This window comes from Strix uralensis, chromosome 28, assembly GCF_047716275.1.
Source record: "Strix uralensis isolate ZFMK-TIS-50842 chromosome 28, bStrUra1, whole genome shotgun sequence".
NCBI classification, from domain to species: Eukaryota; Metazoa; Chordata; class Aves; order Strigiformes; family Strigidae; genus Strix; species Strix uralensis.
The window spans coordinates 3,175,940-3,189,570 of NC_133999.1; positions in this window are offsets into that span (position 1 = coordinate 3,175,940).

Sequence of the window (13,631 nt, forward strand, 5' to 3'; positions counted from 1 at the left end):
AGACCTATTCAAAACCCAATTCATTGTCACCATTCCAGAGAACACAGCAGACGTGACGAGGACACAGTAGCTGGCATCCCTTCCTCTCCATGTCACCCCAAGTAATCCTGCCCAGACTACTGGGACACACACCTATTGCTGGTTTTGACTCTGCAGGTATGAGAACGTGAATAGGTAGATACAACTTTGAAAAGCTAAGTAAAATAAAAGTCTCCTTTCCCTTCCGTAAGGTCTTCCATTGAATTTTGCAGACATGAATTCCTACACACTTATTTGGGCTGAGTGCTTTGATGACGCAAATAGAGAGTCATTGGCTTGTAACAACTGAGCGGCATTAGTCAGCGATGTGAAACCTGGCAAAATACTGACAGACTTCAGCAATAAATCCTTATCTTAAGTACTTTTAAAAAATGTTTAGAGCTATAGAGAGCAGGGAACTGACTTTATTCACACTCTTTAATCACTTCTGCATCTTACTCCCCACATTTCCTCTGTTTGTCGCGGTACATGTTGAACAAAATCATATATGAAAGGAAAGGGGCAGTCTGGAGCGCCTTTCAAAAGTCTCAAAATATTTTAGAGGGTAAATTTCATTTTTGCAAAACTGTTCTTCTCTGAAGGGCTTGAGTATCATTGAAATTCCTGAATAACAACAGTTTTGAAGGGTAACATTTCTAATAGTGCGGTGTGACCGAGAAGCCTAAAATTCTGCTGTCACTTTGGTGAAAGAGAAGGATGATGTGGCCTCTAAATCACTCATAAATGTTCCCCCTCTTCCCTCCTCCCCAATCATTACAACTTGGCATTTAGGCACTGTCTTCACGTGGGCTCTTTGAACCACCTGAATGGAAAAGCTTTACTGAGGTGCCTGAGCCTACTCGGCAGACTTGAGTGCAAAGTGCAGTTAGAAACCTCGATGCCACCTTCAACCTCATCAACTTGGGTACCAACGAAACCAAAACCGCAGGGAGCTGGGAGAATGATCCCTGCTCATCTTCACTCCCAAATCACCCCTCGCACCTGCCTCTGGGTTTCATTACCCATCCCAGCACTGGCATGCCCTGCAGTCCATCCCCAGCCCTGACAATAGCACTGCTAACAACTCAGGTAATAGCTTTGCTCTTCTGTTCTCCACCTGGTGAAAAAGATCTAATAATATTTGTGCAGCTTTTCAAAACGCTTGGACAAGCTCATGCAATTAATCACAGAGGTACATTTACTAAACTACTAATTTAAGAAGCTCAGCGTGAGCGTTTTGGTGTTACAGCAAAAGCAAGCATGTCTTTGAAAGGTGCAGTGTGGTAAGAAAGGCTCAGCCTTGGAGTCTCCTGGGTAAAACAATGAGTTAGGTCCTCGGCTGAATGCTCTTGGCTAAAAAATCTGGTCCCATGAGTGAGAAGTTCAGAAATGCTCACAGAAAATGATCATAGGACAAAGGATTAAACATACATTGATGAACATAAGAAAAGCCCTATTTATTCTTTTTCATCCTAGAAATTAGAGCTTTCTGTATGAAGATGGTGAACACCTCCTCTGCGTACACACACACAGAAACCGACTTGTCTCTGTGCACCTACAAGCGTGTGTGTGTGTTTCTCCATCCGTCCCCAAAGCGCGCTCACGCTACAGCTCCTGTAACCCAGCCTGAGCTAAGGAAGAATTTCTTGTAAATCACAGGCACTTTATTTTCTCTTGATGCAAAAAGGTTTAGTTTGCATGAGCAGTGGAACACTGTGTGAATGAGGGAGTGAATGTGTGGATGTGTGCCTGCACTGTGTGTGAGCAAGAAGTCCATCGGAGATGTCCAGGAAATGCATCCTGACCAAAAATGGATTTCCAAGTGCAAAGCTGCCTTACTTGCGCCGGAGCTGCTGTTACCGTACAGGCAGGTGTATCTCCGGGCAGCATTTATGAGGACAAGTCAGCAAGCACAGGCTACCGAACTGCAACAAGAAGCTCTTTTATGGCTTCACCCCCTACACTCATTCCACCTGTTATCTAAACCTTTAGAAGTATAAAGTCACCAGGTTTATTTTTAAAAGGGCACAGTACTGGGGATTAAACTGAAGTTTAAGATTTTAACAGAAAGAATGATAGATTCTTTGAATCGACCTCTATGGCAAGATTTTAATTTCCTGACAGAACCTTTTGAAGGAAATATGAATCTAATGAGACTCTAATGAGAGCAAATAACAATGACGTGGCAGAGATGTCATAGCCTGAATTTTTGGCAAATACTGACATTGTAGAAATTTGCTTTCACGGCATTCACAAGCAGGACAGATTTTCTGAAATGTGGTAAATAGATTTCAAATTTTTAAAATAACATCTTCTGAGGATGAGCTTTGCTCTCATTCAAATAGGGAGATACACAGTAGCTGTGGACATATTGTAAGTTATGTTCCATGCCTGGAATAATTTCCCATCAAATTTCATTCAGACAGGGCAATTTACTGAATAAATTGCAGAATAAACAGTCTTGTTTGGATAAGCTGTTATCTTGGCAGTTGTCTTAGTGACCTGGCTCTCGACTTCCTCCCATCAGAAGCTGGCTGCCAGTCCAAGGGGTTTTTGTCTCTGAGAATGGATATAAAGCCTACCCTGCGGTGGGAGAGAGGTCTCTAGAACAGCTACAGCTCTGGTGAGCTCCAGGTCCTGCCTCTCCACTGTCCCATGCCACCTTCAGACAGCTCCTGAGGGATGTGTAACTGGTGCCTGCCAGTACAGCACATGCTCGTGGGCAGGAATGGCCTTGCAGGGAGGGGAGGGAATGCTCCAGCATCCCCTGAGATGCCAGTTCCAGCTTCACAAGAGGGCAAGTAGGTGAAAACGATCCATAGTGCAAACCAAGTCATGATCCACAGGTGGTATTTCTGCCCTAATCAGTGTAAAAAGGACAAGGAGCAGACGATCTCACTCCAGGGATGTTCCTGCTTTGTTTATGGGGTAAGCCACCATATATTTACTATTCAAATGTCACCACAAGCACAAGGTTTTCTCACACACATCACAGAAAAGCTTTTGTTTAAATTTTGCAGCTATTAATGGAGATATTGAACACAGCATTTTCCATTGGGCCTTAGCGTACCCATTCTTCTAAGAAGAGGGCTATCCTTTCCTCAGGATAAAGGTGGGTTGCCAGGGTACAAGATTATATAGAATTAGGCAGTGACACCAACAAAAAGCGTATTATGTGAGATTAAAAGTTGATGACTAGCCCTGGGCTCTTCCCCGCCCCTGTATGTTCTTGCACGGTCAAAGAATAATGGCACAGAAAAGTCAACTCTTAATTCAACTTGGAACTGCTCCCTTGAAGCAGCAATGTCCTGTGAGCTCTGGTTTGAACCAGACAGACGCTGCTGCAGGAGCTGTCTACCACACCAAACTCCTTCTCTTAGCAGCAATAAAAAAACCTCCAAAAAGTAGAAAGCGGGGACTTTTAGAGAGCCATATGTGAACTACATATCTGGCTTTCACAGAAAGAAATGGCAGGTTGGGTACTTAAAAATCCTAGGATCTTTCACAGTATGGATATAAATTACCCGGGGAAGATCTTCTCTTTCCCACAGGACCCTTTGCTTTACCCACTCCAGCTCCTCTGGTCTGACCCCTCCTCAGGTGTCGAGCTGGACTCAGTGGTAGCTGGTTTGCAACGGGGCTGAGAAACAGCTCCTGACACCTCGGCCCACTCTTAGCTCAACCTCCTCGGAGGAGACCAAACCCGCAGCCCTCGTTTCCCAGGGATTACAGTAACAAAATCTACACCCTTGATGGCAAATTCTCACGGACATGGACAGTCACAATGATTAAACACACAGCGTGACTTAGCTTTGGCCAACACTGTCTCATCACATATGGCAGAATATGAAGAGACTTTGGAAAACAAAAAAGTGGATTTTTTTTCTTTTTAAATGCAATATAAATGAAAAGGTATTCTGATTAAGTAAGGTCATAGAAGTTATTTATGTAGTAGCATAAGAATCCGTTGCAATTCAATAAAACATAATTTCATTTTATATTTTTCCACTTTTATTCATGTTCCTATTGGATTCACCCTAGAATCTTTTGTAAAATTGGGTGCCTTCAACATGAATAAACATTATAAAGTTTTTTTATTCAATTTTTTACTGTTCTATAGCTGACAAAAGTCCTTAAATGTTACAGTGTTCATTTAATAGAATACTTGGGCAATTGTATTCCCAAATATTTTATTCCTGAAATCTTGTAATGTTTTTTTCTCATGAATTTTGTTTTACTACTTCATGGCACTAGTGAGCTTGGAAATACTGCAAAATCAGCCTTCCTTGGGGCATTCTGGCACTTTTTGCACAGAACTGACCAAGGCCAGGATGCTCAGAAGAAAACAAAAATTAAAAAAAAAAAAAAAAACAAACACGTTTCTCCGAAGTTTTATGAAACTTAAAAAAAAAAAAAGTCTGGCTCCAGCAAGCTTCCAAGGTTACTGTGCCCTTCCCAAATTTTTACGATTGAAAACAAAAAGAGAGAGAAAACATTAATTTTCCTAGGCATCAGATCAGAGCTCAAAAATATCTACCAGATTTATTTTAAGAAAGGAACTTGGAAATGTTTAACTAAACCCCCTAGAGAAATTGCCACACACACAAAAGCAGTGGTTACATGGGGTATTTACTTAAAGATTTTGTAATCTCCTCTGTGCCTATGCACGTTCTCCTCCTCTCTTATCGACACACAAATCAAGACTCGAAATGGTAACATAATGAAGACTCAGGTGAGGGGCCACGTGTTCTGATGCACAGCAGAATTTAAGGGGTTTTTTGTTTTGTTTTAATATTTCTTCTTGCATTCGAGCACATGAGTCAAAGCCCATAGTTCTACACGTGAAGGCTGTGACACCGACATGAATAATCCATGGGCTGCATGTGGAAGATGAGTGCTGGATGTGCATCCTTGGCAGCACGAAGCTGTTAAATGCCTGAGTTTAGGGACAGGGGTGCCTGTAGCTGGTCGCACACAGGGAACAGGTATAACTCTTGTGCAAAATGCATGAGTCATTCTCCCATTACTTCTTTAAAGTGGTACAAATTTAAAGCCATCACACCTTTTGAATGGAGTTGGGGCAGTGGAAAAGGAATTGTTGAGGTCTTATCTCTCATTTTTATTAATGCTTTTATGCCTGTATTTGAATGGTATTAGCAAATACCTAAGTATCTCTGCCACTGTTTGCTAACCTAAGTAATTGCTAACAGCACATTAATACAGTGCAGGGATTTGGGGAATCTTTAGTGATACAATCAGTGCTGTCAGAGCCTCAAATAAATGAGCTGAGGAAGAGTGGTAGCTTATAAAAAGTCAACCAAAGCCAAGAGCTGTACTAATACAAGGAAGGACCACAACAAGAGCCACCCTATGGCAACTGCCTATCAGCATTAACCTTGGAACTACTGCCACTGTGCATACGAAATATTTCATACAGTGCTGCTGAGCTCTGCTAACCTGGAGCGCATGGTACTGCTGTTTGCTATCTTCTCCGTGAAATATTTTGCTAAGTCTGTTCTTTAAAAATAGTTTTCATTGTTTTCTCAGGATTAAAACAGCAACAATAACAGGAAAGCGTGGATTAGCAGCTCAGAAATAGTCAGCTAATAAACGTATGGTATTCTGCAAAATTGACTAACTTTCAATTAAATGCATTTGGAAGTTTGTTTTACTTGATTTAATTTTCAGAATTTTACCTTTTGCAGGTAATAATTTGAACGGACATTTTCTATTTAATGTACCTGTGTACGTTTGGGTTGGCACTCAGCAAATGTACTCTTTAAACAGGATGGTTAAAAACTTCTCCCGTACAAACGTAATTTTAAAGCAGTCTTTACTTTGCCTGCAATTAAAATACTCAAACAGGCCAAAAGTCACACGGAAACCAGGAAAAGATGGTAAATAAGTTTTGGCTGAATGACATCAATTAAATCCTGGCCGTGTTCCAGCTTAGAAAGAAAAATAAATGCAAGTCAGTCAATTCTGAATTAGCTAACGCTTACAGACTGAGCACGGACAGGTTGGGACCACGGAGTAACCTGCTGCCTCTGTTTGGACACGCGGTTGTGGAGAGCGAACACAGGAGTTTGCCAACCTGCCAGGCCCAGCCACCAAAAGTGTCATTCACAGGGTCAGCTCCTGTCTCTTGCAGCCCTCCTGTAGCTCATGTCTTGGCAGCTTTAGAGCAACAACCTACCTACTATATGGCAGGTGCAGTTTTTCTTCCCAATACCCGACTACTTCATCCCTCCTCACCAGTTTGCCCTATTGGGTGGGTAAAATCCCAGTGCAGGAAAATATACCTGCAGCAAGAGGCACACCTTAGAGCAGGATGGAACTAGAAGGCACTCTCTGCATGGGAATCACAGCCAGTTCCCTATCATATGACTTGATGGGGCAGGTACATACCTGGGACACATGAAACTCGAGAGGTCTGGTGTTTGTCTCGTAGTCTCACTTTTTTTCTGGCTGATTTGAATCTGGAAATATTCCACCATATGGCCACAGGCTTATCTGATCAAAGACAACAGTGCGTGGAGTGAGTAAACAGCCACCCTGGGCCTGGCCTTTGTTCCTTCTCCTCTGTGCTCAGTGCCTGTCCTTCTCACAGGGCTTGTGGAAGGTGGCAGGAGAAACATGATCACACAAACTAAGCTCCTGATCACAAGATGAGGGGAGCTGGTAGGCAGAGATCACTCTTTTTACTGAAATGTATTTTGGGTCCAGGAGCTCTCCTTTTAGAACTGAGCCATCCATGACCAAATCACGGAAGCTCTGCTCATTTATACCCATTCAAGGACCATTTGCAATTATTTTTTCTTAAATTTTAGAAATAACTTACTCTGAGCTGCTCAGAAGCAACACACCATCATTAGTGGAGGTTCTAGGCTACTTTTCTGCAGAGGACACTGAGACCTAGGAGATTTGAAATAGGTTCTTTATGCCACTAGACTTCCTATGAGATCTTGAGTCCTTAGTCCCAAACTCTTCAAAGTTCTACATCTGTAAAGCAGGATTAAATACATGCTTTAATTCACCTTTTGTCTTTTGACAGCTTGCAGCCTCTTTGGAAAAGGGAATGGCTCAGATCAGGACTCAGGACTGCCAACTCTAAGCATTCAAAACCATCAGCCAGGCCTAAACAAATAACGAAGAGACCAGGACATTTTAAAAAAATAATAATGCATTTGGAGTTCTTTTATTTGTTTTCTCAGTTTTACATTGCTCAGGTTCATGTTTTCAAGCATTTTTCTAGATCCCCGAGACCTAGAAAACTGCTTTTTTTCAAATTAATAATAATAATACTAATAACTGAAAGCTGAGACTGCGAACTATTCACATGACTCCAGGGATCAAGACTTTAGGGAAAGCAATAAATGTACTGAGACTCATCATAAAGCCATGGGAGTTGGCAGGCACTCTGTGCCTCATGTCTACCAGGATGAGGCCCCAGTAAACAGAGCCATTTATAATTTCTATCTTGCTGTTGTTAAAAGTGGTCCTCCCTTCTCAGAAGAAGCATCTTCATATATCACAGAGGACTTCTGGCACTGTCCTCACGGCCTGTGCTGTACATACATTGAGGAGCAACGGTTTTCAGTCCCCAGCTGCGTGGTCCCCCGAGTTTGTTATGGCTCCAGTGGACTCAGCCCAGCATCAATATCATCGAAAGGCACATTTGACTGTTCAGTACCAGGATTGGAAGCAACACGCTTCACACACCCCACTAGAAATGAAAAGGCACCAAAAATCTCCAACAGTACAGCATTTCACATGCATCATTAACTTGCTTGTACCTAAGAAAAGGCTCAGGTACAGCCTGAGAGCAGCTGAAGTATGCAGAGCAGTTCAGAGAAGTAAAATGAGATGATTTGAATAAGTGCAAAGGCAGAACAGATACCCATCTTTAAGGAACCAGTGTCGTTCAATCCCTTGACCTCTCCTGTTACACTGGCTGGGGGTTGCCTGTTGTCAGCAATACCAAACAAGCACTTTCAAGGCCTATTTAATGAAGACAACACAAGAAGTAACAAAACATGCTCAAGTGTTGCAATCCCCTGTAGCCAAAGTATCCACAGATGCTCCAGCTCATCAGTGGAGTGGTTTTTTGCTTTTTTGCTTTTGTTATAATTGCTCACATCAAAACAATATGAAAAACTAGATGACCAACATCTTGCCTTGAGTGTGAAGACTGTCCATGTCCTCTCTCAAGCTGTGATAGCTCGTTGTGAGCTCACTTTCATACAAACCCAAAGATACACATCTGCTCCAGAAGGTTGCCATCAGACTGGATGGACGCTTGCACCCAATTTGTAGATCCCAGGTTTCCCAATCTGTAAGATGGGGAAATATTACCCTTACTGTGAAAGTGTTTTAAGATCTACTCATGAAAAGTATTATATAAAAGCTAGGAATTAATTATTAGACTGTTGAGGTCTGATTCTTATCAATAAGAAGAAGGTGTAGGATGGTCTTAACTGCATTTGCAGCTGCTCAGTGGCCATTTGATCTTGAAAGGATGGTGTCAAAGAATATCTGGGGTCACTCACAGCCATGTCTGTTGCTTCAGAGACAGGCTTTACTGAACCACAGATAATTATAGAAGGCTGCAGTTGAGAGGGAGTGGGTAGAGAACATCTCTGAGCAGAGAGCCTTTCCAGAGGCTCCAGAGGTAACTGCGGGAGTAGCACAAAGCCATTGTTGTTGTTCTCCTGGGTTGAGACTCACAAGTAGCTGGAAGGAAAAGGAGGAAGCGGTTAAAGTAGGAAACAAAAGGCAAACGTCACTGTGGGATACATGCATCACAGCAAGCATTTCCACGAGGCAGTCAGCAGAAGATGGCGTGCAGCTTAGCCGGTGGCAGCTCCTTCTCACTAGCCTCCCTGCTCAGTGGTCTGAAAAGCATGCACCTATGACTGAGTTATTGCAAGGTAAAGGAAGGAGTAAACCTGCAGCTCACCCCCTCCTCAGCACACGTGCTTCATCTCAGTGTGAAGGAATGTGCTTGTTCACTGAAGGTCAAGGTGTCTCTCACTGTCCAGTAACACGTGACTGGGGTTCACTGCAGAGTACCTGCCACACACTCGCATCTGCACAGCTCTTCTTTTTGTGTGGATTAAGAGGGTTGGGAAATGGCTTCAGCTACCCCGCATTCGTGTGGAGTGGGTACATGCCTAACTGCTCACTGGTATGTTGCTGAGATCATGGAGACCAGGCTAATTTCAGAGAAGTCATTAACGTGTTTGATTTTTGAGTGCTTTATATCTTTTGAAGATATTTCTCATAGTCATCAGAACACAAAATCTGCATGTTGGAGGCCAGAGCCATCTGAAGGGGTTTGGGGGGAGTTGTTCTTTGACAGGATCAAGGCCTTAAAAAGCAAAAGGCAGCTACTGAAAGTGAACAGTAAAACCCACACACCTTTTGAGGCTGTAGAATGGGCCAAGAAGAACTCTTAGGCTAGAGACAGAGGAGCTGCAGTGCTGTAAAAGCCCAGGCTGTTTGCAGTATGAAGTCTGTACCACGTAAGGACGTTGAATGGGGTAAAGAAATTACCGCTGTGCTAGGCATGGCATCCTGACGTAGACACAATCGTACCTGCAGGGTTTGTTTTCCTCAAGCGGAAGGCACCTTTACTCTGCTGGTCCAAAGCACAGTTTGGCTGGTGGATAGCCCTGTCTACACTGGGAGCTCTTTGTCAGTAACTGCATCAAGTTTCCTACGCCAGGAAAAATCTCCTGCTGCAGAGGTAGCTCAGGTTGGACAGTTACTTCTTTGTTCATGTTCTTGCCTCAAGCACAGAGGTAAGATGACTCAATAAAATGTTCTCTATATACTCTATGTGTGTGGGAAGCAACTGGAGTCCATCAGACTGGAGACACTATGACAGGTCATCCAGGTAAAATAGTTCTGCTTCCCCTTTCTTGTTTGCCAGAAAAAAGTTGCATGTCTTGCCAGCTCTCTCCAAATTCCCCACAAGGGAAAGGAGTTGAGCTGAAAGGCCTGATTGTGGCAGAGCCGTCAGGAAAGCAGGCAGGGCAGGCAGGTGCAAGACATTCCATGGGCAATGCGGGGGTGAAGGAGGGAGAGGATGGGCAGAGATGAGCTTCAGTTCGTGGAGGTCTAAGGTGTGGATCCGTTCTTTGTCATGCAAGCACATTGCCTCGCACAGCTCTAACACAGCCTAGTAGGTCTACTCACAGCCTTGGGTGGAGCCTTCTCCCTCCTAAAACCCAGCTCCAAGAATTGAGCCACTCTTTGCCCTTGTGCATAGCAAGCAGAGCCCCAGATGGATGCCAGCCAGCAAAGACCTGTGATAGATAACATGTTGTAGCACGCAGAATTCCCCCATCCCCTGGCAAAATGGAGCCAGACCTCACGTACTACAGCTATAAACAATACAATAAGCAACACCTTCAAAAAAAGGAACTAAGCCCACAGTGCTTAATTCACAATGATCTGCATTGTCACTCATGCTGCACAGATGGAGAACATTAAACAGCTTGTACGTGTGCACACAATTGCACAACACACGGCACAGCCAGAAGTGGGGTTGCATGTGTTTTCTGGGAAGCATTAACCTTCAAAAAATCACCTTAACTGTGTTAAGAAGTTATGAGAAGTTAGTGGTTCTTGAGAAATATATCGAAAGGTCCCATACCTTCAGTCTGCATTAAATTGCTGCTGTATATACCACATTCCATTGGTGCAGGAGAATCAAGCAAAATGCAGATAACAAAGAGGGATATAAAAGAAAGATGAAGTAACCATTTTTTGTCCTATATTTTGAAAAAAGAAAAGGAAGGAAAGAAGGAAGTAAGATACTTGTAACATACCATATATGTCTATGATGTTCTCCAAGGCAAAAGGGGTGACAGATGAAGTTTGTAATGAGGTTTCATTAGTCAGAAACAGATGACAGTGTGTGATCCAGTTAGATCCACAGCAGAAGTAACTCCACTGGTGCTCACTGAGTTAGCTTCAATCACAGTTTAGATGAAAGCATTTTAGTTTATATTAAACCTTGGTAATAGAAACATAGCCAAGTTCTGCACATAAGCTGAGGAGCAGGTAACTAATAGCTAGAAGGGAGGTAACTTTTCCAAACACTCTGAATATGTCTGAAGCAGTCATCTGATTATATCCTTCAACAGAAACCCAGAAAATAAGAAGGACAAAGCACTGAAGACTGGTAGCTGAGGAAAAGGATAATTCACTTTGGGAATGTGTGAGACAACAGAGGCAAGCACAAGAAAAAGCTTTATGTAAAGAGTAGGTTTTAAAGAGGAACTGTAGAGCTGATCCAAGGGCCCTGGAAGGCAATAGTAGGTCTTCTGTTGACTTCAATGGCTTTTGGATCAGCTCTGGAAATGGAGGGGAAGGGCCTGGGGCTGGCACAGAGAGGCAGGTTGTGGGGAGACTGGAATGCAGCTGCGAATAGACGGAGGAAGCAAAGAGGAGCATAGGGCTGGAACAGAGATGCAAAAGCCACGGGGTTTTGTTTGTATGTCAGAGAAAAATAACCTGGAGGCTGGCTTGGGTTGAAGTTTGGAGAAAAGAAAATGGAGGAAGGCGGAAGGCAGGTTACTATTTGAGCTGAACCAATAGACCCACAGTTGGTCTGGTGGCAGCTGTGTGTGAAATACCACATTCTTTCCCTGAACATGCTCCCAGGAGGAACAGGATGTGGACACTGTGCTGAGAGGCAGAGCTGCTGAGCTGTTTGCTGAAGCTGACTCAGGGTTAGATGGGGGGAAAGCAGAAGGGAACAAATGGAGATACATGGAAGGACACAATTATCTCTCTCAACTCCTTATCTCTGTCTGTAGTACGGGTGTCCTTACTGGTGTGGGTGCACACGTATCTACTGCAGTGCAGGGGAAACAGACACCTGTGTTGTTTATACACTCCTGAAAATTCCTGTTAGGTGCATTAGTATCTTTGCAAACCCAGTTCAAAGTGAACTTTAGGACAAGGCAGAAACTGAGAAGTGATTCGAACCCTGATTTTTCCTGAGCTGTCTAGTGCCCCAGCATACAACCATCATTTTAGTTTTAATACTCAGTTTAATCTCACATGGGCACGATTTGTGCAGACCCTCAGTGTAGGGGTAAATTTCACCCTTTTCTTTTTCCTTCTGTTAGTTAAGCAGATAGCACTTGAGTTAAAAATACCACTATTCTAGTTACTAAATGTTGAGACTAACTTGTCATCCAATTCTACACCCCCACGAATATGAAAACTGCTCACTTAGACATTGCACAATTGTTAAGGGGTTTCAAAAAGTCAGAAGCAGCTTTTCCTGTCAGCTGAGACCTCGCAGACACCTCTTTGACCACCTCCGGAGGAAGAAGCTACAATCAGACTATTACGGAATCGCTGAAGCAAGGGCAGAAACATCAAATGCTTCTCAACTCACAAAAGGAAATTGCATCCAATTCCCTTTCAAGTCTACCCAAGACCTTCACCACATCACATTCCCTTCTTAATGCCAGCCCTTTGTTGGGATGTTGTGTCTATTCATAAAGTAACTCTCCTTTACATACTGTTCGAAAGCACAGCTTATTAAGAATTAGCTTAGGAGATTGGTGGGGTCAGTACATGGTTTTCAAGTGCGTCACGCAGAGAGAATGAGCTGAGATAAATGCTTGGATAGCAGCCACTCATTTTTAAAACCAGTTCAGTTATTTTTCTTAATTATTTTTGTAGGGCAAAAATGTAGTCCAAGAATGCAGTGCTTGTTTCCATTCATATAACATTTAAAATACTAAATAGTCTACCTTTTAGACTAAGCTTTATCTTTACAGAACTAAAAAGACATAAATAAAATTGCACGCTCCTCTCTGATGCTCGCTATGACCAAAATGAACACCTGAGCCAGGGGTATGTCCAAATCCTTCACGACGCTTCATGAATTCTTTGCCTGAAGCGCCATTTCATAACCTGGGATGGCGACGCGGTTTAGTGTGGTACGTGACTTTTCTTACAGAAGGTAAGCTCGCTCTGTCTCCAAGCTATAGTGTCCCAAAGAAGTTGCCACCAAAAAGAATTCCTGTCCCAGAGGTTGCAGCTCTGCCCTGGGAAGGCTCAGCTCCCAAGGCACTTGGAGGAGATAGAAGGTTCATCTAGAACTAGCTACAATTAGTGTTGTTACAGCAGCAGGTGAGAGATTAATACTGACCTGAGTTATGATAGAGTTGCTGAGCTCACCAGAACTCCTGGGTTCCAGACCTACAGCAGAGAAGAGGTTTGAGAGTTGTTATCAGGTCTGTGGCAGGCAGGTGCCCTTTTCCTCTCTCAGCCCCTTTCCTACCTAAATCCTGCTCCAGGGGCTCTCAAACACTTGCAGAGACCATTCAAACCCAACGTTACTCATAAAGAACACAGTGTTCGCAGTAGCACAACTCAGAGTTGGTTTGGAGGCCAGACAATGTGTCTGGTCTACATTTACTCCTGTGAAGAAATATTTTACACTTCCATATCCCCTGTAAAAATGTCGTGCTACTGCCAAACCAGAGCATACCCTTCCACAGAGCAGAATAAATGACTGTAAAATGCAAATGCTGAAGGAAGACCCTAGAGCTAAACGGCAAGAAAAGCTGCCCAAAGGGTTT